At 36.8% G+C, this 26,310-nt stretch overlaps 2 protein-coding genes across 2 annotated transcripts in view; both read right to left on the bottom strand.

Annotated features, from left to right (window-relative positions):
- LOC134676438 (zinc finger protein 808-like) overlaps positions 1-26,310 on the bottom strand; it is a 359,726-nt gene that overhangs the window by 33,833 nt on the left and 299,583 nt on the right. The window lies entirely within an intron of this gene.
- LOC134676356 (AT-rich interactive domain-containing protein 5B-like) overlaps positions 1-26,310 on the bottom strand; it is an 81,549-nt gene that overhangs the window by 16,333 nt on the left and 38,906 nt on the right. The window lies entirely within an intron of this gene.

The raw sequence follows: 26,310 nt of genomic DNA, 5'->3' as shown, positions 1-26,310 counted from the left end.
ATGCATATAAAGTAAGTTACTTAAATAGACGTGAGTGAATATGTCAATGTAAAAACTGGTGGTAGTGGCAGCCGTGGCTCACTCCGCGATTTCGTCGCTTTGCTACAGGTAGCCAAAAGTGCATCCGTTCGACCCCAATTTTGGGGTTTGCCGTAAAGCCGCGCGTGGCGCTGTCGCCTCCTAGCGGCCATATCTGTGCTGATCGTGACAGACGCGTTTTGTTAGAGAGTGAGTCTTCTGTATCTAGTACTATTATTTATTCTGTGGTAGTGGTACTGATTTACCAGTTTAAATAATAAGCCAAAAAATAATTACATTTATTATTTGAGGAATATTTTACGTACCATTTCTGTTTAGTTTTCATGTGGAACAGTGAATGCCTAAATGCTTTCGTTTATTTATTTTCGCGGGCGAAATAGTTAATGTAACAGATAATTTATAATTTGTATGGAAATCACCGACCCTAGCCTGACAGTCACACGTTTGTACTATTTTTGTTTGCGCTCATATAAGGTAGACGTACATACTAGTGCTCGACGGACGGACGAAACGGACTAGTGCTAATTCCCAATAGATGACACCCTGCTGTCACCTCTATTGACAATGACTTAATTTTAAAGATGACATGTACAGGGACCGTGACGGGCACTAGTACGTTTACCTTAGGCCCACTTGCACCATACCACTAACCCGGGGTTAACTGGTTAAACCAGGAGTTGCCATGGTTAGCCATACAATTTGACACTAGGTTAATAGTTTAACCGCTTAACCCCGGGTTAGTGGAATGGTGCAAGTGGGCCTTAATAATGTAAGGTTACAGGTTAGAGTCAACCGAACACGAGGTGCGTACTACATATATTCACTGTGGTTTTGACATATCTTCTATCTAGGGTTGCCAACCGTACTATATTATATAGTATTGTATTGTACAATATTTTGGCTCTCTACACTGTATATTTTTGGAAAAATATATAGTACGCTGAAATACTATATTTTCGATTAAACGTATATTAGACTCATGTTTAGTATTTTATCTAAGAGTACTAGATTTTTTTGAAATGTACTATATTTTGATGCCTAATTAATCTAGAAAATACTATATTCCACCAAAAAAAAGTTGGCAACCCTACTTCTATCTGTGGCCTCGTGCCAACCTGTACAGTCAACACAATAATGAATACGTATATTTTTATACAAATCGCAGTGAATAGCTTTAGTCAAAGCGAACAGGTTAAGAATTAAAAACTGAATTAAAACTATAAGTATCAAGTAAAATTATTTTTTAAGTAAAATTTTGTGTTTCACTCGGGGGCAAAGTTGTCGTTTAACCCTCGTGCTTTGAAACCCTCGCAACGCTCATGATTCCGTTATTCGAACCACTCGCTACGCTCGTGGTTCAATTTTGGACTATCTCGCTTGCTCGGGTATCAATAATATCAATATTAGCACGAGCGGTTAAACAGCAACTTTGCCCCCGAGTGAAACAAATAACTATGTCTACTTTAATTATTAGTATACCGAGTGTGGCCTGTAACACGAGGCAAATAATGAAAACATAGATTGTACTCCTCAAACGGTGACACTATTTTTTAACAACTTTTAAAAATTATGAAATATTTAGAGTCCCTATTTTTCATACAAAATAAATATTATCTTCAATGGACGCCATCGCCACGCCATATCATTGTGATTGACGTTGCTTGTCACGCCTTAAACATAACAAAATTCGCAATACATTGCGTCTTAGAATAAACTTTAAAGTGTATTAAAAATCAAACCCGAAGTTATTTTTATAAGTAGCTGAACAAATGTTGGTCAGTAAGGAGTACAGCCTACAGTTTAATTTTTTGCTCATATTACAGGCCACACCCGGTATATTTGATGATAACTGTACTCTTATTGAATTTTTGTTATGTAAATTTAGTCTAATTGTTTATTGGACACCTGAGTCAACATTGTATGGTGAATTTACTAACTTATACATGGAATAACAATATGAAAATACATACTGAGCAAACATGACGCCGTGTAAATACACAAAAGAAGGCATGTCGAATTAAAAATAATGCGACATATTCATTTAATTATTTGTACCTACAAAACATAAAAGGACTTGACTTTAAGGGGCCCACGGATTAACAGTCCGCCGGCCGGTATCGGCCTGTCAGTTGTTCGGAACTGTCAAAATTTTGTTCTAACTGACAGGCCGATACCGTCCGGCGGACTGTTAATCAGTGGGCCCCTTTAGAAACCTATTACTTTAATTAACTGTACACTGAGAGAAAAATCATCACCAGGAATTAAAAAACAGTTCTGTACTGGGGGAAAAAATGAAGTTTTAGTAATAATTATGGACGTTTCACTATTTCTGTAAAGTTTATTTATTTCTACAAACAGCTCAGTAATCCCAAATATAATTTCAACAAACAGATAATAGAAATTGCAAGAACTAATACAAATTGCAAAAGTCAATTTGTTCCTATTAGTTAACTCTCCTTGTCCCCGGACTATGTTTATTTTTGTAATTCTAAGTGTATTTTTGTTGTACTTTTCTCTCAGTGTAGGTAGCTAATTATATTAATAGGTTTCTAAATAAAAGTCAAGCAGAATTTACACAAATTTGATTAAGTAAGTTTGTGTTAATTGTGCAGATGTAGATTTGATTGATTATAAAATTAATTTGCATTTAAACACTTTTTTATTATAATTAACCATTTAATCGCGTAATATGCACCAACTAAGCTTCTCTGTTTGGCCTAAAGGTTGACTGGTAGAGAATGCCGTGTAGCATTAAGTCCGCCTTTTGTCACCGTGTATTTTTTACTGTGCAATAAAGTAAGTTTAAAATAATAAAAAATATCAAAATAAAAACATGTTTAATTAAAATTGTCACGCGCAGTGTGCCCCCGGCCTAACCGACATAAATTCTCAATAACACGAAATGGCGGAGCGGGGCGCGGGGGGGCGCGGGGCCGGACTCGGCAATGCGGGTTATTATTATTATTACATTTGCCTAAACTACGTTCAAATCCTCATTAGTCATTTCTAATAGAGATAGTCTAAATTGATAGTTATAGTTAATCGTAAGTTATTTTAGTACTTACATCAGTGAATTATTTTTGATACATTTTTGTATATTTTGCCTTTGTAGTTTGTACTGTTTAAGTATTTATTGGAACCCTATCTTCTTTAGTTAACAATATATAGATTAGATAAGCTAGAAAATATTTTAAAAGTTGTCTTGTACAATGAATAATATTGGAACGTAACCAAAAAATGTTGCACAACAATGTCTCCAAACTAAGCGAAAATATGTAAGTACGTAAAATACTCTATTTTTAAATTACATTGTCCTTAAATATGCGTAGTTAATTTCTTGTACACACACAACTTTCCGTGTTTTTAGCAATCCAATGTCAAATATAATTAAAATGGAAACTTTTGACGTGATAACGTTTTATAAATCGATGAACACCGGTAGCAAGCACGAAAATGTGTCACGTTGTGGACAAACCATGGTAACGTTGTGGACAGATCTCCATTGTAACGTTACGTCAATTTTTCATCAATGTTTTCTTATCCGTTATCACGCAAAATTATCGTCCGTAAACCAACTTTACAGACAACCATTTTTTTTATCTAAAACAAATTAATTAAACAAGAAATCGCGCATCGCAGTAAGTCGACATTAAATCGTAAATACCAAAACCGTCAATTAAATTAGCGCGCCGAGTGCGGCCCTGCGCCAGTGAAAGATGAGAGCCGGCGCTCGCGCGCACTTGACACTTGAATTACGTAACATTTGTTTATTTGGTTCACTTTGTCCTTTATTTGGGTGATCTTTAACTTTAAAGTAACGAAATATGATTTTTCGATGAATTTTTACCTTACTTTGTGTATTTTGACGTGATCATCATCATCATCATCTCAGCCATAAGACGTCCACTGCTGAACATAGGCCTCCCCCATATGGGTGAATGCCATAATCGCCACGCTTGGCAGGCGGGTTGGCGATCGCAGTCGAGTACACCGAATTTGAGGGACGCTGCTGCCCGTCCACCGGTGGTCTTGATTTTGACGTGATAACAGGTCGGAATTCTCAATCGATTCTTGTGAAATTTCGTGTATAGGTTCGATGATGATTTATTTTTTTCGTTCCCGTTTGTGGAATCTTGTCATAATGATCAGTTAATAATGTATTTTTAAAATGATATGAAACCAAGGGCGTCGGAAAGAAGCTTTTCTCAATTTATCGAATAGATGGTTTAAAGTTATGTTATTTATCGATACCAACATGTAAAGATGTATGAATCTTAATACTTTAGTCGAAATAACATTTATATATTATGTATATGAAAATCAAAACACTACGCTTTTTTTCTGCATAATGATCCAAATTATATAATAATGTACTTCAATAAAACTAAACAGCTACAGATATTATTTTATACTGAAATTCAATAACTCAAATCAACCTTCAAACAAAGGAACCAAGTATCAACACATTTCGTTCGCGGTACACAGCCGTCCACGAAGTTTTGAACGCTTAATGAATTCAAAAAGGGTATATGTACCGAACCTACCCGTTTCCTGCCAAATCAATATAAACCTTAAGCAGATAACATAGGGTCGAGTTTACATTGGACAAACTCGCTTATTAATATATGTAGGTTTATATACAATTTAGAGATTAGAAAACCTTGTTTTTTTTTGTCCCGCCTTTTTGCTTATTGTTCAAATATAGTTTTTTGTAAAGTGATAACAGTTTTTGGAACATTTTGGGGTTAAAATGTCCATGTGGCTTAGTATTACGCGCATTCTTGAATTTTGAAATCATAAAACCGGCCAAGTGCGAATCTGACTCGCGCATGACAGGTTCCGTACCATTACGCAAAAACGACACAATAAATCACGTTTGTTGTATGTGAGCCCCATACCATAATGCAAAAAACGGCAAAAAAAAAAGGTCACCCATCCAAGTACTGACCCCGCCCAACGTTGCTTAACTTCGGTAAAAAATCACGTTCGTTGTATGGGAGCCCCACTTAAATATTTATTATATTCTGTTATTAGTATTTGTTGTTATATAGCGGCAACAGAAATAGATCATCTGTGAATATTTCAACTGCTTAGCTATCACGGTTCATGAGATACAGCCTGGTGATAGACAGACGGAAAGCAGTCTTAGTAATAGGGTCCCTTTTTACCCTTTGGGTACGGAATCCAAAAAAAGGGATTATATGTACAGTAGTGACCCTCACTCTGAGAGTGCCGTGCCCTTATGTCACACGAACCCGTTGTCAATAAGCCGCTCCCATACAATCGAAATTACGCTCTCATCTTAAAACGCCATCACATGAAACTTGTCATGAACAATATGAACGTTAACGTAACATATATCTATGTCTAGAATCTAGACATTCTAGATTATCTAGTACTAGTTTTCGTTGCTAAAAAAAGAAAATGGAGCGAGTACAAGTTTTTTTAATGTAAAACTTGAAGGTTTTGTGCAAAACATAAAGGGGCCCACTGATTATCCGGCCGCCGGACGGTATCGGCCTGTCAGTTGTTCGGAACTGTCAAAATTTTGTTCTAACTGACAGGCCGATACCGTCCGGCGGACTGTTAATCAGTGGGCCTCTTAAACCCAAAAGTTGATTGTTTTTCGAATAAAAGTAAATGGTACAGTCAAGGAATTTAAATTCCGACCCATTTCGTACTTTGTCACAGTGACAACCGTATGAGGTCTCTAGCGGCTTTCATATTGATTGTCACTGTGACAAAGTACGAAATGGGTCGGAATTTAAATTCCTTGACTGTACCATTTTTTCTGAAACCGTTTCCTCCCCACTCCTGTGGCTTGGGCCGCCGGGCGGAATCTATTATTAGTCATCGATCGATAGCGGGCATAATGTGACTCCAGCTAGCTTGTGCCCACTTGCCCAGCGGTGGGGGTGGGCAGTGGGACTGACAATTTGGGTATTAGTATACACTAGCTTTTGCCCGCGACTTCGTCAGCGTTAGTAATTTAGGTTGCTATTTTATAATATTTTATTAAATCTGCGTTTTTTTGATTCCCCATACAAACTTTCACCCCCCATTTCAACCCCTTAAGGGGCCCACTGATTAACAGTCCGCCGGACGGTATCGGCCTGTCAGTTAGAACAAAAATTTGACAGTTCCGAACAACTGACAGCCCGATACCGTCCGGCGGACTGTTAATCAGTGGGCCCCTTTAAAGGGTGATTTCTTGAATGAAATCTATGTCCTTCCCCGGGACTCGAGCTATCTCTATGCCAAATTTAAACTAAATTCGTTCAGCGGTTTAAGGAAGAGGTACCAGACGGAACGACAGATATTATTAATTATAGATATGGATTATATCAATTATATTCCCATTTCTGCCTTGTTCCGGCGACGAGATGTCCTCACAGGGGTCCGGAGACGACATTAATAACTCACATTATACGCTACGTCTTACGTAGGCGAACAACGCGCGAACGCGGCGCGGCGCGGCGCGGCGAAAGCGGCCGCCGCCGCGCCGCGCCGCGCCGCGCCGCCTGACATTCGCTTGCAAATCGCGCCGCACCGCGTTCGCAACGAGATCGCTTACGTAGGACACTTCTATGGGCATCAAAGGATTGATTTCGCCGCGCCGCGCCGCGCCGCGTTCGCGCGTTGTTCGCCTACGTAAGACGTAGCGATAGACGGGTCTAACGCGAATTATATTCAATTACCTTTATTTACCGACGTTTCGACACATGTTTCACTGGTCGTGGTCGCGGCTGACTGATTGTCCCAGCAAAATAAAGGTAATTGAATATAATTCGCGTTAGACCCGTCAATAATGTGAGTTAATATGTATTCAAAACGCGAAAGTTTAAAATATTATAGATATTAATAAGTCCAAAAGGTCACCGAAGCCAATGTAAAGGTCACCATTGTGTAATTGCCACCTATTTATATAAGGGTTTAAATATACAAGCAGATTGTTTGGAAAAGCTTTTTGTTAAATATAAAACCGGACAAATGCGAGTCGGACTCGCCCGACGAGGGTGCCGTACTTTTTATACTTTGTATCATTAGGTATTTAAATAAAAGTAAACAAACAATTTGTAAATTTTCGGGTAGTTATAACATTTATTGGTTAACCGACCAAATTGAACGCCTGGATCTGTCAAGGGCCCAACCTTTTCTGTTCTCTTTCACGACGCAGCAACTAGTATCATTTCTCTCTCCTCGCTCTTTTAAAATGCCGTTTGTCAAAAAAGGACAACCATACTGGGATGTGAAAAGTCGATTTTAATCATGTTATATATCGATAAACGCTACACAGCGGAACGAAATAGCGATTAAGTGAAGCTTCAATATCTTCGTTAAACATAAACATAATTGAAATGCTAATGGATAATGAATATATTATAATATAATAATATAATTCAATTATTGCGGAACACCTATTTTAGGAGGTATTTATGTATTTTAATTAAATATCTGAACTTTCCCTTGGTTCCCTGCTGGGGCGTGACTATAAAATTGTGATCTGATAACCACAATAAAGAATAAAAGCGTTTTTGGTAATTTTAGGTATCGTTAAGCCTTTGAAGTAAAATTAAACTTGCAAGAAATGTCGATAGTTTATCGATATGACTTTATCGACATGTCTACAGCAACGTGGGCCTCATTGTTAATCGTACACTAAACAAAAGTGGCAACAGTGACAGCTCGCTGAGACTACGTCTTTATATATTATAAGTCTATGGGATCTGTCGCTGAACGACCTGACTTTAACCTACATTATTTGATCGTGTAATATTTTCATCTACCCTCAACTGGCTTGAGGAGCCATTTGAGGGTAGATTTTGTTAACTTTTATTTAAATACCTGAAGATACAGAGTATAGTTATGTCTTAAAACAATGCACTATAGTTAACTAATTAGTAATTACTATTAACCTAAGTATAGCCAATGTCAGTTGTAATCAATTAAAAGTTAATTAACGGTGCGAACCACGACTGAACGTCGACCTTGGAACTGTTCGTATTCTTTAGGGTTCCGTACTCAAAGGGTAAAAACGGGACCCTGTTACTCAGACTTCGCCATCCATCTATCTGTCCGTCTGTCAGGCTGTATCTCGTGAACCGTGATAACTAGGCAGTTGACATTTTCACAGATCATGTATTTTTGTTGCCGCTATAACAACAAACAAATACTAAAAATATTTACGTGTGGCCCCCATACAACAAACGTGATTTTTTGCCGTTTTCTGGGTAATGCTACGGAACTCTTCGTGCGCGAGTCCGACTCGCACTTGGCCGGCTTTTTAAAACGTAACAAAGTAAAGGGGAAGAAACTAGTTTATCGTAAATGTAGTAAAATAAGCAAGATGCCTAGGGCGGAAAAGTAGCACCATAATGTAGGTACATACTTACTGTAAAAAAAAATTACAAAATAAAATTTTAGATATTTAACGGGTACACATAGACAATGACTAAACTAAAAGTATCAAGTCCGATCCGATATTCGTACTATTCTTAAATAAAGTTAAAAAAAAAATTATATTGTGTTTGTCAAGTATCAAGTAGAGTCGAGCGGCGTGTAACCCAGAATGGCTCCCATTACCGGCGGTTTCATTCCAATTGATTCCCGAGCACGAGCGAGCTAAGAGCTCTACTAGAATTAAACGCAGAATAGGTTATACCAAAGATTTGTAACTCCGTATAAGATAAATAAAGTCTAAAAAAAAAACCGGGCAAGTGCGAGTCGGACTCCCGCACGAAGGGTTCCGTACCATAATGCAAAAAAAAAACAAAAAAAAAACCAAAAAAGAAACGGTCACCCATCCAAGTACTGACCAGTCTCGACGTTGCTTAACTTTGGTCAAAAATCACGTTTGTTGTATGGAAGGCCTACGTAAATATTTATTTTATTCTGTTTTTAGTATTTCTTGTTATAGCGGCAACAGAAATACATCATGTGTGTAAATTTCAACTGTCTAGTTATCACGGTTCACGAGATACAGCCTGGTGATAGACAGACGGACAGCGAAGTCTTAGTAATAGGGTCCCGTTTTACCCTTTGGGTACGGAACCCTAAAAAATGCCTCGAAAATTAAGAAAAAGCCATTTTCGAATAGATGGCGCCACACTTTTGGCCTATACTCGGCTAGATGGCGTTGACAACCATTTATTATTTAACAATTTTAACACATATCAGTGAAAGAAAACGGGTCAAAGTCCATGACGTTCTAAAAAACTAAAAATAAAAAATCATTTATCCATATACATATATATATACTTTTGACATTTTTGTACATTTTCATTTTTAGTTTTAATCGTGTGTCGATAGATGGCAGTAGAAGCCCCCTCTTAAGGCTCCTCTTCACGTTGGGCCAACACCAACGCCAACGAGGGACGCATTTATGCGTTAGACGGAGCAAGTGATATTGCTTTCTCATTCTACCGCATGGCTGCGTCCCTCGTTGGCGTTGGCGTTGGCCCAACGTGAAGAGGAGCCTTTAAGGGTCTTAAGGGCACATTACGTTGGTCTCGAGAGCTAGAAGCGCTTGAATATGCGCATAAATAAGAATACACGGCGAGGGAAATTCTATAATAACAAAATCGGTCGCAACCTGCGCATACGACGGTATGCGGCTTTCCATCAGAGAAGGGTCCGCTTTACCTGAACACTATTATGTGTTCAGTCGTAATATATATAAATATTAATGCGATACAGCGAGGAAATGCCGCCAGCATCCTTGGTACAATGCCTCAAGGGCCTATTTTAGATTTAAGCGAGTTATTAATTTCTTTTAGTAATACCACTGTATATATCTTGTTTGTAAATAACTAGAATTCCAATATTATTGAAATAAAATAAATACAAATAAATAATATATGAAGTTGTAGCTAAAGGCAGCAAGGAAATTATTGACATTTTGACACTGGTAAGTTCATATGTATGTATGTTACCAAAGATAATTTCAAGAACCGCATGTTACGATACGACCGTTGCTTTGTTTTCACCCACAATAAAACGCCATCTCAACTGATACTATAAAAGAGGTTAAATTTAATTCCTTTGTTTTTCAGAAGCTCGAAATTTGAATGTCATTATTTAATCGATATCAATGTTATTAACGCCCTAACAACATTTTAGACATATGTGTTGTACCTATAATAAATCAGTTTATTTTTAAGGTGGCTCTTGTTTGCAGTTTTTGAAAGCAACATAGAGACTTTATTACATGTATATACAAATACGTTTGTGAACCAAGTTTACAAAAATAACGAATAATAATACAAATCGTACAAAATTGTACAAAAAATAAATCGGTTTAGTGAAACTCATTATGACAAAGTATCAAGAATCATCGGTCCTATAGGAAGCCGAAACGAAGCTTTTACTAGCGACGCCACAAATAATAAATGACGTAATTGTTGTAAAAATTAGGTATTTGTAAAATAACGTAAGAAAGAGATGTTTATGAAATTATGAAACGAGTGTTTTATTCGAAGTAAGGTAACTAAGCAATTTTAAAATATTTTAAAATATATCAAAAATAGAAAATAGAAGACTTAACGTTTGTCTACACAAAGAAGGTTACAAACTACAACAGTAATATTACACTATAAATAATAATTATTATCTTATGTTCCAGTAGTTTATAATTTTAAATTAATTAAGTTATTTTACTTTCAGCGCAGCCGCGCGTTCTGCATATCGTCTATATTTAAGTATCGATCGTTATACCTACATAATTATAATTATAAATGCCTATGTATAAAAAAATAATAATTCACGTTTATAAACTTTTATAAATGACTTGCTAATCTTGCTATATAAAACCGGACAAGTGCGAGTCGGACTCGCCTACCGAGTGTACCGTACTTTTTAATACATATTTGTTGTTATATCGGCAACAGAAAAACATCATCTGTGAAAATTTCAACTGTCTATCACGGTTCATGAGATACAACCTAGTGACAGACGGACAGGTCCCATAGTAAAAGTTGCTCAGTATGACCTAAACATTAACCTAACGGGTCTCTTTCGTTCTGTCATTTAACTTGTACAAGTTAAGCGCGACTTAAGTCGTGTTTCAGTAACGTCTAACCGTTACATTCCTGACCAAAATGTATGGGATTTGACATTGACCGTCAGTTTTGGAACGATTGCTAACCGGCCGTTAAAGGTGTTCAATTAAGTGAAAATGCCCAAATACTGGATACATATTTGAAAAATTGAAAATTGAAAAATAGTTTATCAGGGGTTACAATTTCCATTCCAATAAGGTTGGAACCTTCTTTTAAGTATAAAATATACTTGTGGCAGATATTTATTAATATTTATGAATATATTGGCCGCGCAAGTATCAAGCAGTGCGGAGCGCTCGTCGGACGGAATCCGGCGTCGCGCGTCGCTTACGAAATGTTACCGCGCGCCACAACAACAACCACGCTAATGCAAATTTATACGATTATTTATGATTTCTTATGATTTCTTATACATACAATTTGTCAAAATTAAATTATACAACATAAACTTATTTAAGTACAGTCATCAGCAATAGTATCTTACACAACTAGGGCCGCAAAAATATGTGACACGTTCTTATTTGGAGCGCAATAAGAGCGCGTCATATATTTTTGCGGCCCTAGTTGTGTAAGATACTATTGCTGATGACTGTACAATTAAAACTTAGAATGAAAAACTAATCAAAATAAAATTGAGTAAAAATTAGAAGTAAAACACACCTATAAAAAACCCCGATCATAAAAATAATACCCCATCATCATGAATTAATTGTAATTGCGTATAAAAAAAAAAATCTATAGTTTTTGACGTGATAACGTCTTATAATTCGATGAACACCGGTAGCATGCACGAGAAAGTGTCACGTTGTGGACAGATCTCCATGGTAACGTTACGGCCACGTTTTCTTTTGACGTTATCACGCAAAATTATCGTCCGTAAGCCGACTTTACAGACCACCATATTTATGTTTTGTAAGTTTGAATTATAAGTTTATTGTTTTTACGTGAATATATGTGAATATATGGCAGTTAAAAATATCAAAACAGAGGTCAAGCCAGTGACATTTAAAAGTGTAAAATAAAATCGGAAGTGAAAATAGTTCAGTAGCGTCGTTCTGCGGCTCGCGCGCGCTAAGTAAAGCAAGCAAACGAAGCAAACTGGAGGGCACAGGGCTGCCACAACACTAGATTATATTATATTTTAATATTTAGCCGTTTCCGTTTCTAATTTTATGAATTTTCGTTTCAAACAGTAAAATTGATAGTGGGATGGTACATATTAGAGATAGGCCGAATACTCGGTAATTGGGTATTATACTGTATTTAAAATAAATTATTTTACAGCGTGCATGAAATAGAGCACCAGTATATTATTAGAAAAACAAAGATAGGAGTTATTTTTAAACACAAGTTCTATTTAATAAATCGGATAGAAATATAAAAAGTAGGTGAGTTTTATTTTTATTTTTTTTAAAGTAGGTGAGTTGACCGTGACGTCACGATGTAATGTTTCATATAAATTCCATATTAGCAAATAACGGTTCCGTTTCTTTTCATATTTCCTACGAAGGATAGACGGTGGTAGTAGAAGAAGTATCTTACACAGATTTTTATACAATGCACAATGTCAAGTCATGTAGTCATTTATATTAAGATTTAATTATTAACTTAAATTAATGATTTTAAATCACTTAATTCTTCATTAAAATCATAATCGTCGCAACAAAAAATCTGAAGACGCGTTAAAAAGGTTGTTTTTAATAAATAGTAATAATAATAATAATGGCGCGCGGCAGCCCTGGCGCGGCAAGTATGCGCGCAGCCGATATTTTTTCACTGCAGAACAAAACCGCAGTGGAGTCGACTCTTTTTATTTATTTTTGTTTAATTTTTAACACATTTTTGTTACTTCGACAGTTATTGCCTCAATAAGGTAGCCGATTATAATGTATCTTAGAAAAAAGTCTGTAAGGTAAAGTAGGGTAAAAAGTCTGTAAAGGTAGCCACTGACGAGCCTTCCAACAGTTCAAATAGCGCGGTTGCATTCCAAAATCGGTCCGTGAATGTCAAAAACGTACTATGTTTAATATTAGGATACCGTCCATTTGGATGAATCCATTGAAACGGCATCTATTTGGAAGGCTCGTCAGTAGCCTGCTTAATATGGCCCTTTTTGTCTGTAATTTTTTTTATTAAATCAATAAATAGATAAGTATCTAAACAAGTCGGCTCCACGGTTTTCCTGTGCTGCGGCTATCTCGCTCGCACTCCGAAGGGTTTATTACGGTAAGTAGCCTCCGCTATATCACATTATAACTATTTATTTATCTATACCCATACATTTGTTTATGGACTTATAACAAGTGTGCTATAATGGGGGTATTTTTAACCGACGTTAAAATGGAGGTTGTTATTCAACTGCTTTTAAGTTAGAACAAAATTTTGACAGTTCCGAACAACTGACGGGCCGATACCGTCCGGCGGACTGTTAATCAGTGGGCCCCTTTAAAGGTACAGTCAACGGTAAAAATATGGGTGTACAAATCATTTCAAAAATATGTCCCATAACTCTTATGTCAGTGAATTAAGAACTATGGGACATATTTTTGAGTAAGTTGTCTACTCACATATTTTTACCGTTGACTGTACTGGTGAAATGTTTTTAGGGTTCCGTACCCAAAGGGTTGGAAGGGTTTGAAACTTTGAGGATTTGTATTTTCTTATCCCACCAAAAACATAAATGTAAAAAAGGAGAGCCAAGTTCAATACAAAAATTATGCTTGGCTGTGGGGCTCGCCGCAAAAAGAATGGAGATCTAAATGAGTGCCACTGCCAAGTTCTATGCAAAATCCAAATATGTATTTATAGGAACAAAATAACATTATAAACAAGTATTAAACTCTATTTCTTTGCTTTATTGGATACCTATAACAATTGCTGTTATTTAAAAAAATGTGAGATCTTAAAGTAGGTTAGATTTGGCTTGGCCAGGTTTTATCAGAATTACAATATATATAAAATGATTGATATAATGAAAACTGGCCAAGTCAAATCTAACCTACTTTAAGATCTCACATTTTTTTAAATAACAGCAATTGTTATAGGTATCCAATAAAGCAAAGAAATAGAGTTTAATACTTGTTTATAATGTTATTTTGTTCCTATAAATACATATTTGGATTTTGCATAGAACTTGGCAGTGGCACTCATTTAGATCTCCATTCTTTTTGCGGCGAGCCCCACAGCCAAGCATAATTTTTGTATTGAACTTGGCTCTCCTTTTTTACATTTATGTTTTTGGTGGGATATCAATACTTTTTGTAAAGAAAACTAGGCAGGTATTGAGATTTAATGTTTTTTCTTGTGTTTCCGCTGTATGGTTTTTACTTCTGTTCTTTGTATAATTATGTGGTGCCGCGCGCCGCCGACGACACACCGTTGGCCGGTTGTTTAGAGCGTACCTATTAAAAGTTTTTTGTATGGGGACACCACTTATTTTTTGACTAAACTTTATTTTAATATAGCAAATATAATAATACATATATTGGGGTAGTTACAAATATCTGCTTGTAACGGTTCCAACGCTACAATAAAAAAATATTTTTTTGTATGGGGACCCCCCCTATTTTTTAACTTTTTTTTATTTTTAGATTTTTTCCTACGCTTACACACAATAACCGAGCTGGATTCCAAATTTCATCCTTCTAGGTCATCTGGAAGTAGGTTAGGTTTAGGTACTTATATCAGTCCCAATAAAAAATGTTTTTTTTGTATGGGGACCCCCCCTATTTTTAAACTTTATTTTATTTTTAGATTTTTTCCTACGGTTACACACAATAACCGAGCTGGATTCCAAATTTCATCCTTCTAGGTCATCTGGAAGTAGGTTAGGTTTAGGTACTTATATGTCAGTCCCAATAAAAAGTGTTTTTTTTGTATGGGGACCCCCCCTATTTTTTAACTTTATTTTATTTTTAGATTTTTTCCTACGGTTACACACAATAACCAAGCTGGATTCCAAATTTCATCCTTCTAGGTCATCTGGAAGTAGGTTAGGTTTAGGTACTATAAGTCATAAGTCAGTCTTAAAATTTACGACTTTTTGACCTTCATACCTTTATAACCGTTTGAGCTAGCTTCATGAAATTTGGGCTTCTAGATATCCTTATGGATATAATTAAACACACGTAGTTTTATGTGTTTACGTCAAAGATGTTTTGAGTTATAGAAGGGTCAAAAGTGGCACCAAGTGGTTCGTGTAATATTACACTCGGCGCTGGCTAGCCAGTTCCTTTGCTTGAACTTGGCTTGACACGCTGCCGCGTGTCTAGATTATTCCCATATATTTTTTAGGGTTCCGTACCCAAAAGGTAAAACGGGACCCTATTACTAAGACTTCGCTGTCCGTCCGTCCGTCCGTCCGTCCGTCCGTCCGTCTGTCTGTCACCAGGCTGTATCTCACGAACCGTGATAGCTAGACAGTTAAAAATTTTCACAGATGATGTATTTCTGTTGCCGCTATAACAACAAATACTAAAAACAGAATAAAATAAAGATTTAAGTGGGGCTCCCATACAACAAACGTGATTTTTGACCAAAGTTAAGCAACGTCGGCCGTGGTCAGTACTTGGATGGGTGACCGTTTTTTTTGCATTTTTTCCGTTTTTTTTTTCATTATGGTACGGAACCCTTCGAGCGCGAGTCCGACTCGCACTTGCCCGGTTTTTAAGTTCTTACTGAAACTTCGTCGCCTGCTTGAAAGGGGCCTTGACCCTCGCTCCGGGTTTTTCCTGATGCAAAGACTGTCCATCGCAGCGAGCGTGTTGGGCACCTTTGCGTCGGGGGCAGCCCGGGAAGGGCTACAGTAGGCAACTTATTTAGTTTATATTTATATTTAAGTTTAGTTTTTAATTAGTTTTATGTTTAGTTTATGTGTTAAATTAAAATGGGTATCGATATATATAATCAATCATCCAAAAATCATGCTTCAAATTAATCATGCTACTTCATGCTACCGTCATCCGACGTCCAACAACCCCCCCCCCCCCCCCCCCCGCTTTATGGATAGCCCCTTAGTAGGTGTCCATCGTGGAAAGGCGTAACGTAAAAAATCAAGTTTGGTTCATTTAAATACGAAACAACTAGTATTTTAAGAGTGACCCAGGAGACCGTAACCATGGCAACTAGTGACAAGAAAAAGTTGATTCACCCAATCATGAAATTCAGTTTTTCTTACTGACTGACTGCTTTGACCAACTATACGTTCAACCCTGCAATGTATTAAAAACATACAATACGTCAGATTGAACAAGTGTACCTTACCGCCGTATACCAAAGTGCCGTAAGTACATTTTTTAGAATATTGCGGTTACGTCGTTTTCGTTATTTGTGAGTTATGATGAGATCAGCGGTCGGTTCAAGGTGTTATTATACACATTGTAACCGTTACTGCCTAAATTTACAAATAATACGATAGGGTAATACGCCAGTAACTGGCCACCCCATAGGGGCTATTCATAAATTACGTCATTTCAAACTAGGGGGGGGGTCTGGACATCGGATGACGGAAGCATGAAGTAGGAGGAAATGGGGTCATTCGAAGCATGATTTTTGGATGATTATAGGGGGGGGGTCGAAAATCGTCAAAAATCGATGACGTAATTTATGGACAGCCCCATAGTCTAATAAAACGTGGTTTTCTGTTCCCAGAGTGACACAAGCCTACGTCACAATAACATTGCCGCTTTATATAGCGCTATCGCATATTATCATATAGCGCTGTCGCATGATGACGTAGGCTTGTGTCAGTCACGTGACCACGAAAAGACGGGAAGAGAGTACCAGGCGGAGTATATTATTATACCATGGGCCACCCCAAAACAAAATTGAACTCTATTCACCTATAAATAGAATTAATTTTAGTATAAGGTGGCCAGGTATTGAGACCTTATACTAAAATAAATTCTGTTTATAGGTGAATAGAATATATTTTTAGTTGAGGCGGCCAGTTACTAAAAGTGGCCAGTTACTGGCGAATTACCCTATTATACGTCACTTTGTAACCCTCTTATTCATAAAACTTTACGGGCCGGATATGAGATGTTCATTTAATATATACAATCACATTATAGTTTGAAATTTTTTATTTTTTAATATTCATATCCCCCCCCCCCAAAAGTGGCCCTATGTTAAAAACTCATTTGTTTACGTTACATGCCCGTCTTTGGGTCACAAACTTACATGTGTTTACCAAATTTAAACTTAATTGGTCCAGTAGTTCCGGAGAAAACAGCCTGTGACAGACGGACAGACAGACAGACGCACGAGTGATCCTATAAGGGTCCCGTTTTTTCCTTTTGAGATACGGAACCCTACGACGAGCAAATTTCCGCCGGACGGTATCGGCCTGTCAGTTGTTCGGAACTGTCAAAATTTTGTTGTAACTGACAGGCCGATACCGTCCGGCGGACTGTTAATCAGTGGGCCCCTTTATGGTAATCGACAATGTGGTACCTTTTTCTTCAGAATGTCACAAATATTGAGGTTAAGACTTAAAGTTGATTTTCTCAAAAGTAGGTCTAAGGATATAATTCCCATTCGCGTGTTAGTGTGCCGAACGCGTAAATTTCAATTGATAGTCTTATCAGAGCTATAAGCTGTTATCAGCAGAATGTACGAGTGCAAAGAAACTACACACAGCGACCAATTGATAATAAAGACCGCATAAGCCTTTGATGACCGATCTGGCCTAGTGGGTAGTGACCCTGCCTATGAAGCCGATGGTCCCAGGTTCGAATCACGTTAAGGACATTTATTTGTATGATGATACAGATATTTGTTCCTGAGTCATGGTTGTTTTCTATGTATTTAATTTAAGTATTTATATATGTGAATGTGACAAAACGACAACGACTATTATTTTCGTAGTCGACATTCAGCATTGAGTAGCGGAATCATCAGTATACTACTTGACAAACTGACAATAGATGTTCCGACGACCGAAAAGTTTAAAGCTCAACAATTTTCAGCTAATATTAGTTGTTCGCCCCAAACTGAAAACTCGCGGTTCGCCAAAAAGATGGATCAATTTAATGCACCTACGTAGTCGACAAGGGATCGAAAACTACGTTCGATTTATTGCAAGGTCTATGGAGCCCTTAACTGATATATTTAATTTGTTGGTGCGTAATCCGTAATTGGTGGCACCCTCTTACTGAGAATAAGAATTAAATAAGAATTTCATAAACCGATTGACAGTCCATATAAATTACCTGTCTCTGCCAGATGCGATAAGACAAAACCAATCATGTAGCCCTTTCATTTTCATTTTTTTTGTAAACAAATGTGCAATTTCTAAATGCACCTGGTTTTGCTAAAACAGCTTTTTGAAGGGGCCCACTGATTAACAGTTCGCCGGACGGTATCGGCCTGTCAGTTAGATCAAAATTTTGACAGTTCCGAACAACTGACAGGCCGATACCGTCCGGCGGACTGTTAAGAGCCAACAGGAGTGGTCATTTCTCCATACAAACGACTGTCTCCTCCGTGGGTTTTGATGCTAGAGCAATGATTTTTCAACACACATTAATATTGTATTCAAAGTATTCAAAACTGATATCAATTACCCAAAACAGCAAAACGGTCCGACACAGATATTTCATAATCATTTAGATTTCCAAATTTGGTTACGATTGGTTCAGTTTTGGAGGAGGAAACAGACTATACTTCGTTTTTTTTAGCATTAGAAATTAGGTAAACAATCTTGATGTGTCTTTTAATTTGAAAAACACATTTTAAAAATATGTTACGGCAAATATGTAACAATTATGAATCTAATACGATCATTTACATTCTTCTGCTTTCATAAGTAATAGTTATTGATTTTTAAAAAGCGTTTTTCAATTAAAAGACTTGCCAAGATCGCTTACCTTCTTTCAAGTTCTTTCTAATGCTAAAAAAAACGAACTATAGTAGGAAACCTCGATTTTTGAGATTTTTACGCAGGATTTTTCGCCTTGTCCTTATCGCACTAGTTTTAGGAGCCGCTTCCGTTAGCGAGACGGGTATATTTACCTAAAATGTTTCAAATTCAGCTCCTGTTTCGTCTTAATCAGTGGGCCCCGTTATTCAGACTGTTAATCAGTGGGCCCCTTTATTCGGACTGTTAATCAGTGGGCCCCTTTATAAAGAAGAACTAAATTCAGGAAATACTAGTATATTCTAGAAACTGTACGAAGATATTGTGTTGCGACCCCTGGCGTTGCAACGCGCTTAATATTTAGCTCGTACTCGGGCGTCTATATAATATTCATATTCCAATATAGACGCAAACTATGGCACGGAGGAAAATTAGATATATCAAACATAAACGTATGTAGTAATTTTTTTAAAGATATACCTACCCTTATCCTTTTTATTTAAAAGATATCCTTATTTTTTATTATTTAAAAGATTTTCCCTTATTATTTAAAAGATATCCTTATTCTATTTTTAACCTATAATATTTATGTTCCGACATGGTTGCAGAACGGTTGGTTGGAGTCAGTTAGTTATATTATCAAACTTAAAAAAAGGCACTTTGGTAGTGAAATTCAAAGGTGTATCTGTATACTATTAGATAGACCTGTATTTTAGACTGTATTTATAATACAGCCAAAGAGACACATTAAATTTAAAGCATTTCAGACAATTATTTATATGTATTTATACAACAACCTAAACATTAACTTTTTAATAGATTACATACCTTTAGGTAATTATTAGGTTTTTTATTCAATACATTATTGCACAATTAGGGAATTATCATTACATACTTTACATTAACTAGTATAATAATTAATGAAACGCGCTCTACTAATAAATTAATAGATTACTTTAACTACTATATACATACTATATTACATCGTATATTTTAATTTAACTAAATAAAATAATTTAAATAAATTAAAAAAAAACATTTACGAGTTACACCAGCATCCCACTCAACTTACAACCTTTTAATATACGCACACATACACATCTAATCTTATGGTCACATTATAGACCCTCCCTCTCAACTGAAAACCAACCTTACGCCTTTAAAACAAGGTTTAAAATACAATAACAGAAATGGCAGTTATGCTGTTTTAAATTTGGAAATAAAAACGATATTTATACAGAAGCGTGGAACGAATTCGTTAAAGTACATTGCTTCGAATATGAACCTTATCATACTTACATTAAAGTTGAAATTGGTTAAATTTGTATTCGTAATTCGTAAGGTTTTGAGCTTTATTTACAAGAGTATTAGGTTGAAAATCGAATGGTTTTTTTTTTAAAGTATGATATATTGTCGCTAAGGTGACGTGTACAGTGAACAAATATTTTATTTTATTTAATATGTCTTTTTAAGCAAAATATTTCGGGAAATTTAAAAAACCATTAGGATTTTATTTGGTTTGATTTTGTTTGATATTTTACATTTAATATTTGCTTCATTTAAAAATTTCAAGTTTCGGGGGCAAATTTTGTTTAACCCTCCATTCCATTTATACAGGGTGTTACTGACCATCGGGCTTTCAATCTAGGGCTCGATTCTACTCGCTAAATTGAGCTACTTTTATTATGGCACCAGCCCCGAAATCCCGATTTTTTTTTTTTACTTTTTCATACATTTTGGCTGATCAGATGTTGAAGTTTTCTATTGAAAAGCCAAAGTTTTTCTCCGATTTTAGGGTTGGTCCCATAGTAAAAGTATATCAGTTTAGCGAGTGAAATCAAGCCCTGGAATTAAAGCCCCATGGTCAGACACATACTGTATATGATTCCATTTTTCGTATCTTTCGCTTGCTCGGGTATCAATATTAGCACGAGCGGTTAAACAACAACTGCCCCCTTGTAAAACAAATAACTATTAAATACAGTATAATAAATAAATAAATTTAATATTATAGGACATTCTTACACAGATTGACTAAGTCCCACAGTAAGCTCAAGAAGGCTTGTGTTGTGGGTAGGTACTCAGACAACGATATATATAATACTTAAATACATAGAAAACAACCATGACTCAGGAACAAATATCTGTATCATAATACAAATAAATGCCCTTACCAGGATTCGAACCCAGGACCATTGGCTTCGCAGGCAGGGTCACTACCCACTAGGCCAGACCGGTCGTCGATATTATAATGATGTATGTATGACCAACTAATACTTTAGTTTAACTCGTCTTCTGCATTATACTTAGATACTATGTGGGCCAAGGCCGCCTCGCTCGACCAAGTGTCTTCAAATACTACAAAAAACATTTAAATGGAGACTTTTTATGTTTTTTAGTACTTAATCATATACGTGCGCATATACAGGGTGATTCATGAGACGTGAGCAGGACTAATCCTGCACACTCAGTAACTGATAATTGATCGATCACCGTTGTATTTAGGCAAAACAACCACACTTTTTCCTATTTTTTAACTTTTTGGCGAGGGCAAATTTCATTCTCTACTATCATGGTCACCCTACAAGACCTAATTAATAAACATAAAACCTCTTTAACCGTAATGACAGCATATTGATTACGAAGAAAATGAACTGTCAACTGACCGTGATGACAGGGATTTCATTCAATTTGACACAGAATATCGGTACCTAGTTGTATTCTAATTTTAGGGTGACCATGCATGTCGTAAATAAATTATAAACTTTTTTTTTTCAACACGACTAGAAAATTAACGTTAACCTCACTAATACTCATACGAAGCAGTTGCTTATAATTTACGAAATGTGCAGTGTTAGTCCTGCTCACGTCTCCTGAATCACCCTGTATTTATTAGCATTAAATATAGTCAGACCGTAAAAAGTCTGCAGCGATTTTGACAGCCCACGCAGTGCAAGCTTCTATAAAATTATGACGTATACATAATACATAACACTTTAAGGGGCCCACTGATTAACAGTCCGCCGGACGGTATCGGCCTGTCAGTTGTTCGGAACTGTCAAAATTTTGTTCTAACTGACAGGCCGATACCGTCCGGCGGACTGTTAATCAGTGGGCCCCTTACACTGCGTGGGCTATCAAATCCGCTGCAGACTTTGTTTGGTGCGACTGTATACAGGGTGGCCAAAATATAAGTGTATTGCCGTTGCCAGGGAGGATTTGGGATTATCAATCATAATATAAACATTACATTAAAGCTTTCCAAAGGGCCTCTACGTGTTGGATCTACATCCCCACGCAAGCCTATCAAAAGACCGGGATTCATAGGCCCGTGAACTCCAAAAAGCCCTATGGTTGACTGGTACAGAATGCCTATAACGGCATTAAGTCCGCCTTTTAGTATGTGCAATAAAGTTAAATTATCGCGAACCACGTTCGACGTGTTGCCTCTCTGTCACACTTGTCAATTCGTACGTAAGTGTGACAGGGAGGCAACACGTCGAACGTGGTTCGCGGTAGGCCCTCTGGGCTAACCGCGAAAATCGGAGTTCGCAAATTGCGGGCATCTTTCTCTATCACTCTAATTATGCCTTCATTGGAGTAAAAGAGAAAGATCCCCGCAATTAGCGAATTTCGGTTTTCGCGGTAGGCCCTCCGGTTTAGGTTTTATTTTATTGTATAACGAGCGTCAACGCCGTTCGAGATAACGACAAAGTGAAACCCGTCACGGGTCGCCGGGTACTTTCACGGCGGCAACGCGCGGGTGACAACTTAGGGCGGGAAATGCGTAGTCGGACCAAGCGATCTATGCACGGTATATAACCTCGTAAGTCCCCGCGTACTTGTACAAGTACAAATTCAGGATAGCACTTCAGACCTGACATTTTAACCACGTAGATGGCGTAACTGCCTAATGTAGGTACTTACTCAAGTACAAATTTTTCATTTCCCATTTACCGGGTAGTTTTTTTACAACGGCAACACTGACACGGTCATTCTCATTCTATATTATATGGTCAATTTCGCCATGTTAGACAGGTAAAGTTAACTGTCAGTGTCAGTGTCATTTTTTCGCAAGATGGCCACATAGTCAGATCGCTGGCCAGCACGAGGTAAAATAATCGGTTTATATTCAAGTAATCACTTGTTTTTTCTGTTGTCATACGAATGTATTAATATATTTAAATAATAAATATTGTAAAATAAACAATATTTCAAAGAAACCTGTATATTTAAGGGGGTTCGTGATTGGTCAAAATAATTTGTACTTACGGTAGTACGTTCGGTCTAACTTACAAGTTTTTTTTTTCTTATTCTAGCGTTTGATGAAAAGCAAATATTTCAATTTCTCAATGACTGACTTCAAGGACTCTGATAATGAAGATATGTTTATATCTGAACCCGACCAAACATCAAATAGGGACTTTTCTTCGTTTTCGGAATATGAAGATGGAGAAATAGAAGTTGCAGTACGCGGACGTGTATCTAGTCATCGATTTCAAAGTGCTCGTGGTCAATGAGGTGGGCGTAGCCGTGTTAGAAGCACAAGTTCACAAGGGCGAGACGTGGGAAAAGTGCAAGGGATAGGCCTGGAGATCTAGTCTAGGCTTTGAACACCCAAATCCAATCTCCTTGGATGTAGTATAGTATTAAAATAATGAAAAGAGGTTTTTTAATTCACCTTTTTATAAGAAGAAGATTAGTTATGTTGTAATAAAGTATTTTTTTTACTTTACTGATGTTTAGAGAAAATATATGATTTAATTTTAATATTAAATAAATCCTTTATTTTTTTTATTATACTGTGTAAAAACCTAATGTACTCACACAAGTACAAAATATTTTCAAAAATTTCCTTCATAAAAAGGTGCTATACATAATAAACATACCATAAAAATACTGAAAATAAAACCTCACTTCAAAAAATCTCTAAAATCGACATCTTTTTGTCTCGGTCTGAAGCACTATTCTTGGTTTGTACTTGGTATAGTACAGCCGGCAGATATGACTACTGCCCTCGAAAAAACACAGGACTTACGAGGGTATAATTTATGGGCCTTAGTAACCTGACAACAAATGCTTTGATTGATTGGACGACCGGTCTGGCCTAGTGGGTAGTGACCCTGCCTGCTAAGCCGATGGTCCTGGGTTCGAATCCCAGTAAGGGCATTTATTTGTGTGATGAACACTAATATGTGTTCCCGAGTCATGGGTGTTTTCTTTGTATATAAGTATGTATTTATCTATATAAATATGTAGGTATATCGTCGCCTAGAACCATAGTACTTAGTTTGGGGCTAGGTTGATCTGTGTAAGATGTCCCCAATATTTATTTATTTACATATTAGCAATCACAAAGTGTAACGATGTCATCATTTTTGTTAAACTCAAAAATGCACGTTTTCCCAGAGATAAGACCTAGCAAATTTCATCGAAATCGTTAGAGCCGTTTCCGAGATCCCCGAAATACACATACAAATATAAATAAATATACAAGAATTGCTCGTTTAAAGGTATAAGAATATCTGGGAGACCGAGCTGTGCTCGGAAAACATAAAAACTCAAAAATGCGCGTTTTCCCAAAGATAAGGCCTAGCTAGATCGATTTTTCGCCCCCAAAAACCCCCATATAGCAAATTTCATCGAAATCGTTAGAGCCGTTTCCGAGATCCCCGAAATATATGTAAATAAATATAAAAGTATTGCTCGTTTAAAGGTATACTATATAAGATAAGATAAGATTAAAAACGAGCATATTCTAAATTCTATTTGATAACGGCTTGTTGTAAGCGAGGCAAGAAATCCTTCGATGCGTGGCGTCCTTTGGCCGCCATTTTGAATACTCACGGTCAGCAAAAAAGGGCTAAATTACTTTAATTAGTAATAAATATGTCTAATAATAACAAGTTTTATTCGTACAGTGTACATTAACCTCTTGTCAATGTTTAAGGGCCCACTGATTAACAGTCCACCGGACGGTATCGACCTGTCAGTTAGAACAAAGTTTTGACAGTTCCGAACAACTGACAGGCCGATACCGTCCGGCGGACTGTTAATCAGTGGGCCCCTTTATTAGAAAAAGACTACGCGGTCTTGACATTGACACAATCGCTTTTTAAAAATCAATAACTATTACTTATGAAAGCAGAAGAATATAAATGATCGTATTAGATTCATAATTGGTACATATTTGCCGTAACTTATTTTTAAAACGTGTTTTTCAATTAAAAGACACATCAAAATTGTTTACCTTCTTTCTAATGCTAAAAAAACGAACTATATATTAATTAGTTTTATTACATAGTAAGTGAGCCCATGTCGTGGTAAACAATATGTAATTATGTTTGTCTAACCTTATCATGTTACTTTTGTATGTAAAAGTAATTTATTACGAAAAATAAATGATTTATGATTTATTTTATTTATGATTTTTAAGTAACTTATTAGGGTTCCGTACCCAAAGGGTAAAACGGGACCCTAATACTAAGACTTCGCTGTCCGTCCGTCCGTCTGTCACCAGGCTTTATCTCACGAACCGTGATAGCTACTTAGACAGTTGAAATTTTCACAGATGATGTATTTCTATTGCCGCTATAACAACAAATACTAAAAACAGAATAAAATAAAGATTTAAGTGGGGCTCCCATCCAACAAACGTGAATTGACCAAAGTGAAGCAACGTCGGGCGTGGTCAGTACTTGGATGGGTGACCGTTTTTTTTTTGCCGTTTTTTGCATTATGGTGCGGAACCCTTCTTGCGCGAGTCCGACTCGCACTTGCCCGGTTTTTATTATTAATAGGTCGAAATAACTTATTGTACACACGGCAACACACTTGCAGTATAATATAACCTCAATGGCCGCCTGTTTTGCGGACCGTACTTAACAATCGATCCCGAGAAGTAACATCCGTTGTTTTTCTTAGGCGCCGCGCACACTGGACTCCGCGGGTTATGCGCCTAGTGTGAATGTGCCTTTATTATACTCATGTTAAGCTAAGTAAGGCCCGGGTTAACCGGTTAAACCTGTGTGTTACTAGTACAATTTGACACTGGGTTGACGGTTAAACCGCTTTACCCCGGGTTAGTGGGATGGTGCAAGTGGGCCTCAGTTGGAGCGGAGTAGCAAGTTCGAATCTTGCCCGAAGCCATCAATTTTCGTACTACTTCGCTTTCCATACAAAAAACAATTGCGTTAAATTAAATTTTATTTTTTTAAAACGTTTTATTTTTTATCAATGCAATACCAAAATAACGTTTTTTGCGTGATTAGGCGCCGCTCACACTGGACTCGGCGGGTTATGCGCCTAGTGTGAATGTGCCTTTATTATCATGTTATCTATATACAAGGTAATTAA

Source organism: Cydia fagiglandana, chromosome 24 (genome assembly GCF_963556715.1).
Source record: "Cydia fagiglandana chromosome 24, ilCydFagi1.1, whole genome shotgun sequence".
Lineage (NCBI taxonomy): Eukaryota > Metazoa > Arthropoda > Insecta > Lepidoptera > Tortricidae > Cydia > Cydia fagiglandana.
This window is presented reverse-complemented; position numbering and strand designations above follow the sequence as displayed.